This window comes from Muntiacus reevesi, chromosome 1 (assembly GCF_963930625.1).
Source record: "Muntiacus reevesi chromosome 1, mMunRee1.1, whole genome shotgun sequence".
NCBI classification, from domain to species: Eukaryota; Metazoa; Chordata; class Mammalia; order Artiodactyla; family Cervidae; genus Muntiacus; species Muntiacus reevesi.
This window is the reverse complement of record NC_089249.1, coordinates 277,052,941-277,069,759: the sequence shown is the minus strand read 5'-3', so window position 1 is coordinate 277,069,759 and position 16,819 is coordinate 277,052,941. Positions and strand designations below refer to the sequence as shown.

General features: G+C 39.9%; 1 pseudogene; it reads left to right on the top strand.

Annotated features, from left to right (window-relative positions):
- Window positions 1-15,331: 15,331 nt before the first annotated feature.
- Window positions 15,332-16,466, top strand: LOC136158660 (succinate--CoA ligase [ADP/GDP-forming] subunit alpha, mitochondrial pseudogene; annotated as a pseudogene).
- Window positions 16,467-16,819: the final 353 nt, after the last annotated feature.

Genomic DNA, 16,819 nt, shown 5'->3' with positions numbered 1-16,819 from the left:
GGAATTATTTTTGCTTCAAGAGGATTCTATTCTATGTTCACCTTTAGCAGACACAGCACTATACTCTCAGCGGTTCCATTCTCAAGTTCCTTATTCCGGGGTTTCTCAAAATGAGATCCAGGGTCGCCTGAGGGATGCCACGCAAAGTATAAGACTCCACAGTTGTGAGGTTAAGCTACAAAAAGACAGTTATTTGATTAAGAGAAGTCAGAAATTTCATTTAATTCCGGCCATTCTGTCAGACATGAAGATTTGCCAAAATGTAAATAATGACCTTTTCCTCACTGCATTTCTTTCACTGTGGAAATACAGCACATATTTTCATAAATACATTATTAGTGTTACCCTGTAATGGGTTTACTATGATTATTTTTGAGATGAATAAATAAATAATTTTTTTAAATGTCTGCTTTCCTTTCTAAAACAATATAGACCTTGTCGACGGAAGCAAAAACTCCTTGGGGTCCTCAATGGCTTTTAAGAGACCAAAACTTTTGAGAATTGCGGCTTTGACCTATCTCCTCTTATTTTTATATTCTAACTAGGAACACATGAAATGCATAAACCACGACATCCTGTCCTGTCTCATAGTGTATTGAGCAGCTGGGAATTTATCCATCCCTGAGAAGGACAGAAGGTTGTCAAGGTGACAGGCTCCTGAGGACGCTTGGAGGCAGACTCTCGGTTAATAGAAAGCAGCTGGGCAGGTGTGCATAGCTAGACGGCCAAAGCCGTGGAGTTTCTGGGAGAATACTCACGTGAACGGCATTAAAGAACCCCAAAGGCAGCAGGGGAGAGGGAAACAGAGGATGTGGTCCTGGATGTCTGCTCTTTATCTGGCAACTCACTGTGTTTTTCACGGCCTGACATGGTTTGCTAAGTAACGTGTCCGTCAGTTTGCCTGAAGGCCAGAACATTGAGAGCAGGCCAGCTATGTTGTTTTAAACTATGTATAAGTGTGTATACACACACACCACACACACACACACACACGCACACACACACACTGAAAAATGCTCAGATCTCTGTCAAATATATACAAATCACTTTCCATAAGCTCCTGGAAAATAACTGCATTTACTGGATAATCTCTATTTCTATTTGATGGAAAATGCGATGTCTGGTTTTTGTTTTGTTTTTCTGTTTTGACGTTCATGTCACTGGAGGGAGATGAGCCATATTTTAGGCATTAATACAGGTTTCTCAGTTTTTGCCTAAACCACATAGGGATATAAATCTGAATAAAAGAAACTCAACAAGAAACAGATTTTTAAGCAAAAGTGTGCCATTTTTGGAGAGTTTAATAATAACATCTGTGGAAATGTGTATGCTTTAAAATCTAATATTAGCTTAAAAACTTCCATTTCCTGAAACTAATTAGCAACGTCATTTCATTCCCTGATTTTCAGTCCCTCAGCTTTGTTGCTTCCTCGGGAAAAAAAACAGGCATTTTTCATTTTATTAAGATTCAGAATATTTTTAGACCCACACACCATTCTTCATGTAATAGACAAAATACTTCTCAGACATTAAAAAAAAAAAAAGGCTTCTGCTCCCTAAGTACTTCACCAACAAACTCTGATCACGTTTATCGTGTTTTATGTAATTGGCTCACACAAGCATATCAATACCACCCACATAACTACATTTGTGAGAGGACATCTGAGGCCATGCCATGTACAAAGCGTGCCACTTTCTCTGCCCTTAACTCGGGCTGTCATTCTGTACGGTTTGGTGTCTTAGGAAGAAATATGCCAATGTCTCTGTTTTTTTCTATTGTTCTTCTGAGGTTTAAAAACACAGGAAATTATCGTATTTCAACAGAAGATCCTGCTGGTAACAAGAAAGCAGGGAGAATCTTCAAAGATCTCTTTTGAGGATGGAAATTGTCCCATCAGTTCCTGCAGGCTTACGAATCCTTCCTATTTTCTCTGCAGGCCCTCACCTTTGTCTTTCATCCGCCCCACCCCACCCTGCCTCCTGATAGCTCATCCTGAATTTCACTAATTTCACTGCTTCCAGTGGAAGGAGAACCTGCTGAGATCCAAACTCTATCCATCAGGGCACACGGTTCTCCTAAACGGATGTGCTGAGCCACTGATACTAAGGAGAGAAACATTGATTTTAAAAAGTCAATAAGATGCACATTTTGTGAATTTAAGAACAGTGTTTAGGATTTCTATAAGATTTCTATATTCCTGTTTTGGTTTTGGTATCTGCACCGGTAAGACACTGCAGAAAAAGTGGAGGAGATGTTGGAATGAGTTAAACAGGAGGGTGAAATACTTATCTCATATATCTATCATAAACAACTGGAGAACAATTCCTTTTTTTTTTTAATGTATAGCAGTTAAGGTAATTTTCACCATTCTAGTTTTATTTTAAAGTGCACTCAAAGGAAAACAGGAGCAATTATATGCAAATTAATTTGAAAAATGAGATATTTATTTAAAAATATTTGATATAGGACTTCCCTGGTGGCTCAGTGGTAAAAAATCCCCCTGCCAGTGCAGGGTTTTGGGTTCGATCCTTGGTCTGGGGAGAACCCACCTGTTGTGGGGCAGCTAAGCCCGTGTGCCACATCTACTGAAGCTTGCACGCCCTGGAGCCTGTGCTCCACAGAAGAGAAGCCACCACGGGGAATTGATGCTTCTAAACTGTGGTGGTGGAGAAGACTCTTGGGAGTCCCTTGGACTGCAAGGAGATCCAACCAGTCCAACCCAAGGAGATCAGTCCTCAGTGTTCATTGGAAGGACTGATGCTGAAGCTTCAACTCCAATACTTTGGCCACCTCATGTGAAGAGCTGGTTCTTTGGAAAAGACCCTGATGCTGAGAAAGATTGAAGGCGGGAGGAGAAGGGGACAACAGGGGATGAGATGGTTGGATGGCATCACTGACTCAATGGACTTGAGTTTGAATAAACGCCGGGAGTTGGTGATGGACAGGGAGGCCTGGCGTGCTGCAGTCCATGGGGTTGCAAAAAGTCAGACACGACTAAGCGACTGAACAGAGTGGAATTACACTACTGTTTACTGATAAGGTTAAATAAAATGATAACTTGGTAACATCCTCTGCTCAGTTAGAGACTTGTTAACATAATTTAGTTGTGCATGAATGTGTCTGTATGTCTTATGAAAATATGTCCTCTGTTTTTATTTATTAATTATTTCCATAAAAATTTTAAGCTCCACGCCAATAACCCTTATGTTGATATCCTAAATGAACAAAAAAGATGCTTTTTCCTGTAAACTGTATTGGTTGATGTCCTGGATTTGCAGTGGGTTTTTTGATATCTTTTGTTTTTAAAGTCCGGTCTTCCCTTTCTTTTATAGTAACAGTTGAGAGATAAAGCTTGTTTTCAGTGGAAGGGCTAATTCACTTCTAACGCTGATCAGTGTTAAGGAGTGCTCATAAATGAAAGAGGTTACCGTGGGAGCCAAGATCACTGGAGTTTGTTGCTTACCATAAATCCTTGCCTCTGTCCTTGTCTGCGCTTGCGGGTATCAGTCTTGCCCAGCTCTTTGCGACCCCATGGACCACTGTCCATGGGATTTTCCTGGCAAGGATGCTGGAGTGAGTTACGATTTCCTTCTCCAGGGGATCTTCTGGGCTAAGGGATTGAACCCGCATCTTCTGTGTTTGCTGCATCGGCAGGCAGATTCTCTACCGTTATGCACCCGGGAAGCCCAAGAAATAGGAAAAAGATTCCACTGAGATTTGAACTCCAGTCGCTGGATTCCGCGTCCAGTGCTAACCATATTCCATGGAACCTCTCTTGTTGCCTCTGTCCTTACAGTCTGTATTTGGACAAGTTGCTAAACCTCTCTGTTTCCCTATTTTCTCATTTGCTCTTTCTTAATGGTTTCTGGCGCAGCAGGAACTTTTTTCTTCTTTTCTACACCGTCCAAGGTTGCAGCTGGGAAAGAGGTACGTGAATTTTTAAAATAGGATAATCTAAAATAAACTGGCAAAATCCATTGAACAAACAATTAAGTTACTTAATGGTCTGTGCCTTTGCTTAATTGGCTAATTTCTGAAAATACTCTACTGTAGGTTATAGGCAGTTTTAAGAGGATAATAGATAATATGAAACGAGTAGCAGGAATGTGAAAAAATTTAAATACAATTAACCAGTTAACATATAAGCCTATAATTAAAATCAGTCCTCGAATTTAAAGGTGGGATAAAGGTTTTGTACATTATTGTTCCTATGAATCGTGTTTTGCTTTTCCTAAACTTTCAGATGCAGTGCTGTGGGATGTGGACATAGTAGGAATGAGAGGACAAGGAAATGACCAGGAAACTATCGCCTACTTCACAGTTTCTACATGATATCACTTATTAACTAGATAGCAGGAACTACTGACCTTGTACAGCCTTCAGTTCTAACCTCATGACCTGATCTTGGAAACAAGCCTGGTTTCTTGTTTCAGAAACTCAGAGAACCCGTGTGACAACATATTGTAGGACCTGGAACTCGTTCATGTCGGTACTGAAAGCACCAAAAATTTTAAGAGAAGCCTGTTAGAAGAAAACCATCTTGCTAAACAGCAACCTGGATGTGAGGAATAGCCACATGCTCATTTTCCAGCTGTGACACAGAGCAAATCCTTTTGTAGCGAGAGAACAAGAGGGAAGTCAAGAGAGTGGGTACTGGTAGGAACACGGAAGAGAATTAAAGGCATATTTCTACGTCACATTTTCCTCTAGGACTAGGAAACACTAAGGCTTTTTCTAATTCTTTTGCTAACATAAGAATGCAAGCAAGCGTATCCCTCTGTCCATATTGTTACATTTTCCATGTGATTTCTTTTACTGTCCTAAACGTTCTTCCTTAGTTAAAAAAAGAAAAACTATTTTTAACGGAAAAAACTCACAGTTTTTCACCTTAGTTTTCTACTTTGTATATTAAAGACTCCATAAATGAAAATGAGCACTAATACAAAAGTTGCAATTTAACCCAAGTGCATTGGTACTAGCCATGCAGAAACTTATTTTGGAGTCGCTTGGCTGAAGCTTTGTTTTTGTTTTTTTTTTAACAGAATGACATTAGCTCTATTTCAGGGTTGTTTCAGGGTTGTTCATCATTTCCCCCTTCCAATAAAATTTTGAAAAATTAAAAGAAAAGATGTACAATAAGCAACCATATATCTACTTTCCAGATTCTACACTTAGCATGTTGCTATTTTTGCTTTATTATATATTTACTCATCTATTCATCCTTCTATTCATTCATTGTTTCATCTTTTTTGAACTCTGCCTCTTTCTATAAAATAGGAATAAAATTACTAATATGTGCATGTATTTGAGACTAATCAGGACTGCAAATATATTTTGTATTTTTCAGAAGATAGTTCTTATGGAGGATTGTATCAATTTCCTGCTGTTGCTGTAAAAAATTATACAAACACAAGGTTAAAGGCTTAAAATCAACACAAATTTATTTCTCTTACAGTTCTGGAGGTCAGAGATCTGAAATGAGTCTAACAGGATATAATCAAAGTGTCAGTAGAGCTATATTCCTTCTGAGTACTTGAGAGGAAAATCTGTTCTCTTGTTCTTTCTAATCTCTAAAGGATTGCTTCATTCTTTGGCTTATGGGCCCTTCATCCAGTTTCAAGGTACATCCCTTTAACTTTTTCTTTAAAAAAAATTTTTTTTTGATTAGAAGATAATTACTTTACAATATTGAGCTGGCTTCCCCTCTAACCTTTTCTTCCATGCTTTAAATGTGTGTCTCTATTAATGACTAATCCTCCAGCCTCCCTGTTATAAAGACGCTTATGATTACATTGGGCCCACCCAGATGGTCCAGGATAATCTCTCTGTCATGATATGTGCTTAGACGCTCAGTCATGTCCAATTCTTTATGACCCTATGGACTATAGCTCACCGGCTTCCTCTGTTCATGGGATTCTCCAGGCAAGAATACTGGAGTTGTAGGTCTTCCCTTCTCCAGCGGATCTTTCTGACGCAGGGATGGAACCCTGTCTCCTGCATTGCAGGCAGATTCTTTACCGTCTGAGCCATCAGGGAAGCCCAATCTTCCCACAGTACCTCCTTAATTTAATGACGCCTGCAAAGTTCCTTTCGATAGGTAAAGTAAATAGTCACAGATTCTGGGGGGTCAGAATGTGGACATCTATAGAAGTCCAGTATTCAGCTTGCCACAGAATATTGTGTGTGGTCTCATCTGTGTGTTTGGTCATTGGTATCCTTAAGTATTAGGAGAAAACATATGCTGAGTTTAATTCTTTATCTGTTTGGCCCATTCTGTGAAATAAATAATGCTATCTTATGAATGGTTCTTAACCATACGAGAGAGCAAAATCATCAATAATCTACCATTCACCATGACCATGAAAATGTAGCATTATTTTATGCTGAAAGAAAAGAATACAACACTGCCTAATAAACGGATTCACTCCCTAAGATGCATTTTGATTTGATACATGTTAAAATGTGATAAAATACATCTTAAAATGGATGAAATACTTGACATTGTGGTTTTAGTGGACTGCATGGCACAGAGATGGCTCAAGAACTTCCTTTCTTATCTGTAACAGTATGACTATTAAACAGTTCCCATTTATGGTGGGGAACTCTGGTTCTGTTAACAGGTAACACTAAAAGAAGTACCCCAAGTGATGTAGAGCTTGCGATGACTAAATGTATACACATTTCTATAGCCAGTTGTCGTTAGCAATTTCCTTTACTCCAATACCATGGACACTAAAATTAAAAATGCTATTTCTGTTAAGGCCACATCTCTTAAAGATGGACTTATTATTTTGTACCTCCCAGTCATAAAATGACAGTGCAATCATCTATAGCATGCATTAGATACCTAAAAGGGACCGAAGTAATTAAGTTTACATTATTTAACTGGAGCTTCCAGATCTCTGGGTTGACAGTTTATTTCATAGCCAGGATGGATAGTAATGAAATGGAAACACAATTTTCTTTAAATAAAAAAGCAAATAGGCTGCATCCTGACGTTGCTTATCTGCATTTCACCTTTATCGTCTCAGGAACAATTCTTCCAGTACTCAGCACAGCCTTTGTGTTTTCATTATTTTCTGCCAACAATCTTTCTCTTCCTGCGAAAAACATCTAAAGTTAATAAAGAGATAAAAACCTATTTTCTTCCAGCTGTGCTTTTTCAAATTTTTCAATATTCAATTAAGGAAAGGCAAAAGTTGCCGACCACTGTAGAGGAACACTGCTAGACGACTCTGATGTTTTTCCCCTCATAAAGGTATTTTTCAACTTGGGCTGTGAAAGAAACTTAATAAACAGCGATAAAGCTTCTGAAGTCCAGAAAACCTTGGAACAAAAAGGAAATTCTCATTTTTCAGAGCTCTGCCTTGTGAAGGGCTCCCCTGCTTTCAAGAATATATTTCTGAAAATTCTTCTTGGCATAAAGGTTTAAACCTTACACTTTTTTGTCTACTGTAGGAAATAACATGACTTGAGATGTGGGTCTCATGAGTTAGGATCACCTGTAGCTTTGTTACCTAGCTCAACCAAGAGGAAAAATGCTTAAACTTAGAGTGTTTAAACATAGAATGTTTAAACTCATGAGAACTATAGACTTAATCTAGTCCAAATCCTTTTTACAGTTTAAGCAACTGTATCTGAACTGGTGCTGTAGATCAATTTTTCCATTTGGGGGGTAACTTCTCATTTATTTACTACTCAATTTCTTTCGGGTTTTGGGTCTACAGAGCTAAATTAATTTGCAACTCTAAATTAAGGCTGCTACCTCGAATTCAAGCCTTCAGACATACTGAGATAGTTTTTTTGTTTTGTTTTGTTTTTTTGTACTTTCTGGAAGAAAATGTCTGCTGCAGCAATCCCATTAACTGAGAGTATTATGCAGCTGAGTTGAAAGCACTTATTCTTTGGGACTGCGATACAAACAACTTCTATGAAAAGTGATTCCTTTTCTCTCCCTCAGAATGATTTGGATGTAAGACTAAAAAAATCATTTGGTCTATGAAACTTTATGCTTTCAAGAGTAAATACAGAGGTCTCCTCTTATCTGCAGCTTTGTTTCCCGTGGTTCCAGTTACCCACGGTGAACCACAGACCGAAAATACTACGCAGAAAATTTCAGAAGTAAATGAGTCCTTAGTTTTAAATTGCACAGCTGTGCTAAGTAGAATGATCAGGTAACTCTTACTTACTTAAAAACGGCCCCAAAGTGCAAGAGTAGCCATGCAGGCAATTCAGACATGCCAAAGAGAAGTGGTAAAGTGCTTTCTTTAGGTGAAAAGTGGATGTTCTCAGCTTATTGAAGAGAGGAAAGAAAACATATGCTGAGATGACTAAACTCTAAGGTAAGAAGGAATCTTCTATCTGTGAAATTGTGCAGAAGGAAAAAGAAGTTTCGGCTGACTTTGCTCTCACACCTCAAACTGCAAAAGTCACGGCCATGGCTGCGTGGTAAGTGCTTAGTTAAGGTGGAAAAGACGTTGCATCTGTACAATAAGATATTTTGAGAGCAAGAGACCACATTCGTATAACTTTTCTTTATTACAGTATGTTGTTATAATCATTCTTTATTATTATTGTTGTTAATCTCTTACTGTGCCTAATTTATAAATTAGAATTTATCACGCATATGTATAGGGCTTCTAGGAGGTTCAGTGGATAAAAATAATCTGCCTGCAATGCAGGAGACACCAGTTCAATCCCTGGGTCCGGAAGATCCCCTAGAGAAGGGAATGGCAACCCACTCCAGTATTCTTGCCTGGAGAATCCCATGGACAGAGGAGCCTGGCAGGCTACCATCCTTGGGGTCACAAAGAGTGAGACCCCAGTGAAGTGACTAAGCATGCATGCATAGGTATGTGTGGACAGGAAAAAACATAGTATATATACGATTCGGTACTATCTAAGCTTTCAGCTTGTATTTCCTGTTTTGATGATAGAAATTGCTAGGAACTGTCTCTCACATTGTGAGTGTCTGATACCAAAAATTTGAGATTTGTAGATTAAATATCTTTCTTTTTTTTTTTTTTTTTGGTATACTCAAGCAGCATTTGCTAACCTTGTTGACATTCTGCAGTCAATGTAACTGTAATATTTACATGTGAGTCATATTCCCAACTGTATATCCAGTTTACAGACTACCCTGTAGCCATAAATTTAATTTTTTAAAATTTTTTTTAAATTTAATTTTTATATTTGGCCACACCATGTGACATGTGGGTTCTTAGTTTCTGGGCCAGGGTTTGAACCCGTGACCCTGCAGTAGAAGCGTGGAGTCTTAGTCACTGGACTGCAGGGAAGCCCTGCCCTGCAGACCATTAGAAACCAAAGGAACATCACTTCCAAATTCTAGCAAGCAGGTGCAATCCCTCTTCTTTCTCTCCTGGTCTGGAAAGCCCATTGGACATCAAGTACAAGAGCATATTGGAGAAAACATTGGATCTACTGTAGTTTATTAAAAAAAATCATTCCTAAGCTTTGATATTATTTCTTTATACAGAATACTTCATATCTACTAGGGACAAAATATTTTGGAGCATTATGCTTGAGAACAGCTTTGGTGCTGCATTCACTAATTAGATATTGAAAAAGGTTAGGAGTGCAGACAGTAGATTTTGCTTCATTTTTCTTTCAGCATTTCTTACTTTTTTAAAAAAATAACATGGTTATATTATTAAAAAATCAGGTTGATGTAAAAATCTATATGCTGAGAAGCCTAATTCTCACATCTGTTTCCTTAATCACGTTCCTTTTCATGCTCTCCTGATGACCTTTTTAAAGATTTTTGCCTGTGTTTCTTTGGGCTTCCCCGGTGGCTCAGATGGTAAAGAATCTACCTGCAATGCAGACCTTGGATCGATCCCTGGGTCGGGAAGATCCCCTGGAGAAGGGAATGGTCACCCTCTCCAGCGTTCTTGCCTGGAGAATCCCATGGACAGAGGAGCCTGGCAGCTACAGTCACTGAATTGCAAAGAGTTGGGCAGGATTGAGGGACATTCGCTTTCACTTTGCGTTTCTTCATCTATTGGGTTCGTCCAAAGTTTCATTTGGGATTTTCTAAGATGTTACAGAAAAAAAATTTCTTAAACAGTCTAACCTACAATATACTTGTATAATAAATTACATGTATATAATTTCCTTTTTACAGCTACACAGTCTATATCATAAGCTATTTAATCAGTTCAATATTGATGAACACAGGAAAATTCTACTCTTTTACTATTATAAATAATATTGCAACAAATAACCTGCTGCTGCTGCTAAGTTGCTTCAGTCGTGTCCGACTCTGTGTGACCCCATAGACGGCAGCCCACCAGGCTCCCCCGTCCCTGGGATTCTCCAGGCAAGAACACTGGAGTGGGTTGTCATTTCCTTCTCCAATGCATGAAAGTGAAAAGTGAAAGTGAAGTCGCTCAGTCGTGTCCGACTCTTAGCGACCCCATGGACTGCAGCCCACCAGGCTCCTCCGTCCATGGGATTTTCCAGGCAGGAGTGTTGGAGTGGAGTGTCATTGCCTTCTCCAAACAAATAACCCTATAGGTGTACTATTTTGTAAGCAAGTGATATGGATATCTTCTGGTTAAAAAACAAGAAGTGTTTAAAATAACATGGGTTTTGGGTTCCAAGAAGTTCCAGAATCTGAAAAATGAAAAGTATCCTGACAGTCCAATTCCTTTTTTATAGATCAATATAGGATAAACTACCAGAAGTGGAATTGCTGATAAAGGGTAGATGAATTTGTAGTTTTTATATATTGCAAAATTCCCCTTCTTAAGATTTTAACAGTAACACGGAGTTTAAGTTGTCAGACTTTTGCATTTTTCCAACCTTGTGGGTACAAAGCAGAATCTTTGTATGCTTTGCATTTCTCTTGTTGTAAGTGAAGGTAAGTGTCTTTTTGTATATTGGTGTAAAACCTGGTTATATTTGCTTTCCTGTGAACTGTCTGCTCAAATAACATACCTATTTTTTTGATTGTTGGTCAGGTTTTTATGGAGTTCCAGAAGCCCCATAGATATTAAGAGATTGTGCAAGATGTGCCAAGTCTCTTCAGCTGTACCCAACTCTCTGTGACCCCACAGACTGTAGCCCGCCAGGCTCCTCTGTCCGCGGGATTCTCCAGGCAAGAATGCTGGAGTGGCTTGCCATGCCCTCCTCCAGGGCATCTTCCCCACATAGGGATGGAACGCAGGTCTCTTAAGCCTCCTGCATTGGTAGGCGGGTTCTTTACCACTAATGCCACCAGAGAAGCCCATTAGGAGATCAGCTGTTTCTAAAAGCAGCTCAGTCGGTAAAGAATCTGACTGCAATGCAGGAGACCTGGGTTCAGTTCCTGAGTTGGGAAGATCCCCTGTAGAAGGAAATGGCAACCCACTCCAGTATTCCTATCTGGAGAATCCCATGGACAGAGGAACCTGGCGGGCTACAGTCCACGGCGTCACAAGAGTCGGACATGACTTCATGACTAAACTACCACTGTCATTTATAACATGAAGAGTGTCCAGTCTTTACCAGTATGTGTGTTTAAGCTTTGGCATAAGTCATCCACGTTTATGTCAGAGGCTTGTCTTTGCAGGGGCTTCAGCTCTTTCTAATTTCTCCCCTTTTGCTCTGGATCCTGTGACCCACGCCGGCCTGTATTAGTCACCCCTTTCTCCATCTCATGTCTCCCCCTTGTTGCTGGAAGTTGCTGAATTATCCTCAGTGCATAGCATATTTACACATCTCCTATCTCAAACACACAAGATGTCTGTATCTTACACTGCCCTTCCTTCTTCACTCTTTCCTTTGTATCTAAGTTTCTTGAGAGAAAAGTTTTCACTGCATGTCTGGTTGTCTTTCTCCAGAGCTCTGAGCTTAAAAAGTCACTTCTGTGACTTTACAAATAGACCTCTAGATCTCAAATGATCGTGTCCTTCCCCCTCTCACCCTACTTCATCTCTCTTGCAGAATCTGCCATTTCAGTCAGTCTTTCTTGACATCGTCTCCTTCTTTGGTGGTTTTCATGATGCACTCTTGTCTGTATTCTTTAACTGTTCTATTCACCCTACCTTATTCTCTTTGTTGTCCTCATTATACATGTTAAAGGATGTGACCATTACATGTAAGTGAAGGACTCTTTAATCCGTGTCTGCATTGCAGACCCTGGCCTCCGAAGACTGGAGTGTTCCTGTTCAAATGCCCTTGATGGAGAGGCCGCCGACCCCAATCCCCCCTCCTCTGCCTCTCTCCTCTCACTCACGTCTGCTTCTCAGATGACTTGGATCAAGTGACCTCACATCTTTGCATCCTGATTTACGAAAAAGTAAAATGGGGTCTGTAGTGTTACCTACCTCTCAGAGTTAGGATAAGGATTTTATAGGAAAAGAAACACTGGCAATTAGGAATCCCTTCAGATTTCCCCTTCTCCTTTCCATCCTCTTTCTTATTACTGTAATTATTATTAATAGTATAATTACCATTAGTGAGTTTCAAAATTTTGTTCAAATATCTCCTCCTCTGGGAAGTTGTCACCAGCAAGGACTGTGCTGACAGTGATTTTGCTTTTAAGCCCTAAGAAATGTAAGTCTACTTGAAAAGGCAGATAAGAGAATGAATCATTCTTGTAATACGTGAAAAGTGCTAAGGTAGAGGTAAGCCATGCGTTGCTGAGGCTACCAGTATGTCTGGTACATAGTAGATGTTCAATAAATGCTTGGAAGGAGTGTTTATAAGCTGGTTTAACAATACATGTCAAAAGAATATACTTAAAATTACATGTAGTGGTTTAGAAATCTGTTTGATTTCCATCATAGTAAGATGTGCTAGGATTGGGCTCTATGATTCTGCTTCATGTTAGTATTTGTATTTGTAGGGGATGTATTAGAATTTAAGCTGTTAATTCTCTATTTTTGAAGAGTAAAATTTTTGTCCACTATAATTAGAACCTTGAGGACAAGTGAAACAACCAGAATTTTTTTTTTATCAGCCCTGAAGGAATTTCTTTGGTCCTGGAATTATTGTCAAAAAATCATTAATCCTATAATTTGTTAGAGCAAGAAATTTTATATTATCTCAAATGAATGGTATTTTTCTCCCTTTCACTGTATCCTTTATATTCATCTCATTTTCATGCCACTAGATCAAGAAAACTAAAGGCAACTATAGAAAAGACTCTCAGGATATCTCACACACAGGATCTTATGAAAATCAAATAAACTGGAACAGAAGAAAGAGGCACAGAATAAGAGGCTCTAAAGCCTTCTGAAGTTTTCTTTAAGTCTTGGGGTTTATTTTGATATCCATAATATAATATAAGCTGAGAAATACAGCTTTGTGACCACTGCCTCATTGTTATTTCACAACACTGGGAAGCATAATCTATGTGTTGATAATTTATCTTTGAAGTATAAATTATTCAGTATTTTCAGGGTGAAAGTCATATGGTTTAGAGTCGCAAGAAAATTCCATCAGCATTCTATCTTTATAATGAATGACTAGGGTTTATTATTCCATTGACCTATGGAGACACTTTAGAGAATTAATGTAGTGTACTGTATGTATTATATACGAGGCTTGACACGTATAAATATTCTGAAAAATTACTCATTTAGTTGGCTGGATCATTTAACAGATTTAGCAGAAATAATAATCCTTTTAGCAAATATTTGTTAATATTGCCCAACTATTGGTTTAAATCTGTATTAAATATGTATGCAATTTGTGTACAGTGGCATTTGGAAGAAAGATTAAAGCAATCACATTTCTGTAACAAGTGGCTACATCTCTAGTTTCTGGTGTACATGAATCAATTCCTATCTTCCTTAATCTCTAAAGTTCCATTAAATAATGTGACTCAGACCAAAATCAAATATGATCCCTGGCACTGTCATATTTTATGCTGGACTGCAGTTCAGAAACAAATTAGACCCTTGTTCTGAAGTTCAAATGATAGTTTCGTTTCTGAGACTTAACATGAAGAATCATATAATCTATCCAACATGAGGACCCAGATATTTCAAGGAGAGTAGAGCTCTCCTTTTTATTTGCTTTTCAAGCAGCCTTAATTATTTTAATGTTGTTAAAGAATATGGATGTGAGAGTTGGACGATAATGAAAGCTGAGCACCGAAGAATTGATGTTTTTGAACTGTGGTGTTGGAGAAGACTCTTGAGAGTCCCTTGCATTGCAAGGAGATCCAACCAGTCCATCCTAAATGAGATCAGTCCTGGGTATTCATTGGAAGGACCGATGCTGAAGCTGAAACGCCAATACTTTGGCCATATGATGCGAAGAGCTGACTCATTGGAAAAGACCCTGATGCTGGGAGGGATTGGGGGCAGGAGGAGAAGGGGACGACAAAGGATGAGATGGCTGAATGGCATCACTGACTCGATGGGCACGGGTTTGGGTAAACTCCGGGAGTTGGTGATGGACAGGGAGGCCTGGCATGCTGCGGTCCATGGGGTCACAAAGAATCAGACACGACTGAGCGATTGAACTGAACTTTATTTTCAAGATTAAAAATAAAATAGAACTATGTTTTTTCCCTCCTACTTCTAAATAAGAAAAAAGAAAAAGAAGCCAACTCTCCCTATTACCTCTCAGTTCTTAAGTGCTGAAGTTAGGCAATAGAAACATATACAACTTAAAAACTTGAGTATCAGAGTAGAGAGTAGTAATTTGTGTTTTAAGCTATATGTTGAAAAATGGCACTAATTCTAGGCACACGTGTGAGTGCACCAAAGTGTGTGTGGTTTCAGACCCATTAGCCCCTGAGGGCCAAGTCACCTTCACTTAATGACTATTGCTCTGATGATAATTTGTATTTTGAATGTCTCTGTTTCCACATGTGTAAGTGACCTCTTCATGGGCCTGTGTTTCTGGAGTCATATATGTAAGGTAGCTCTGGTCTTACTCATCTTCACAAGGCTGCCCAGGCCGGTCAGTAAAGACCTACCTAACGAAATAGAGTCCCCGAGTGAAAATGCGTTTTTGGCTTTATTGTATAGGGTTGGAAGATACCATTCCTTGTTTATATGAGTTAGGATTGAAAGCAAAGCTCTGCACAATGACTTGCACATTAAAAAATGACTAATAAACCAACAGTTTTGTTTTGGCATTTTTATTATTAATATACTGAAAAACTGTGCATTCTCTTCACTTGGGAAATCTGGAATATTACCACATTTGGCAATTATTTGGAATAGCAGTGATGTATTCGTCCTCTGTCCTTTGGCCAAACTAAGAATATTTAAGTGCTCTAACCAGCTGGTCCATCGATGAAGTTATACTGCCTTTCCTATACCCAGTGGCAAATAGAAGGTGGAGGAATTTCCACTAAGAACATAGCACATGCGCCCGTGCTGCTGCGACCATGGCCTCTGTCTCCGCGCCTTCCTCTTGCAAGAGAATAGAATTCGGCATTGCTCTTATACAACCTCCAGGAAGCATCTCTATGTTGATAAAAATGCGAAGATTATTTGCCAGGGTTTCACTGGTAAGCAGGGCACCTGTCATAGCCAGCAGGCACTGGAATATGGCACCAAACTAGCTGGAGGAACCACTCCAGGCAAAGGAGGCAAGACGCGCCCGGGCTTACCAGTCTTTAACACCGTGAAGGAGGCCAAAGAACAGAGTGCGGCGACAGCGGCTGTCATTGATGTCCCGCCTCCCTTGGCTGCTGCTGCCACTGATGAAGCTGTGGAGGCAGAAGCGCCCCTGGTCGTGCGCATCCCCGCAGGTATCCCGCGCAGGACATGGTGCACAAACTGCGGCGCCAGGGGAAGGCCAGGCTGGTCGGCCGAACTGCCCCGGAGTCATCAGTCCCGGAGAATGCAAAACCGGCATCATGCCTGGCCATATTCACAAGAAAGGAAGAGTCGGTATCGTGTCTAGACCCGGCACCCTGACTTACGAAGCGGCTCACCAGACAACACAGGTTGGGTTGGAGCAGTCTTTGTGTGTGGGCCTTGGAGGCGATCCTTTCAATGGAACAGACTTTACAGACTGCCTTGAAATCTTTCTGAATGATCCGGCCACGGAAGGCATCATATTGATTGGTGAAATTGGCGGTAATGCCGAAGAAAATGCTGCAGAATTTTTGAAGCAACATTAATTCAGGTCCCAAGGCCAAGCCTGTGGTATCCTTCATTGCTGGTTTAACTGCTCCTCCTGGCAGAAGAACGGGTCACGCAGGGGCGATCACTGCTGGAGGAAAAGGTGGAGCTAAAGAGAGGATCGCAGCCCTGCAGAGTGCTGGGGTTGTGGTCAGCATGTCCCCGGCACTGCTGGGAACCACCATCTACACGGAGTTTGAAAAGAGGAAGATGCTCTGCAAGAAAGACAGGAAATTCCTTAAGCCTATGGATGAATCATTGTAGCAATGGGAGCGGTGGCTGTTTGCGTCTGATGCCCACTGACCCTCCGCCTGCCCACCTGTCGCTGGTCTTTTCCGCACAGCAGGAAGCCAAAACAAGGTTTAGAGTGTCCTACACTGAGGTGTTTCCACCTCACCAAATAAGAGAAGCAGCCAAGAAATCTACCACTTGATTTGAAAAAAAAAAAAAAAAAAGAACATAGCACATGAAGTTCTTCTTCTAGAGCCGTGGTAGTTTTCTTATACATTCACTGGATTTGAAAGCAGAGACTTCAGCTTTCTGGGAATATCTTCTCATTTCTTAGGGTTCTTAAGGTGGCCTTGCCCCTATTGCCAACAATCCAAAGTCAGCAATAGTTCCTAGTGTTTTGTTTCTTTCTTTCTTTCTTCTTCTTTTTTTTTTTAATTGGCTGAGCCCGGAATATAATAAGAGCTCAAGAAATATTTGCTAGCGCATGAATGAA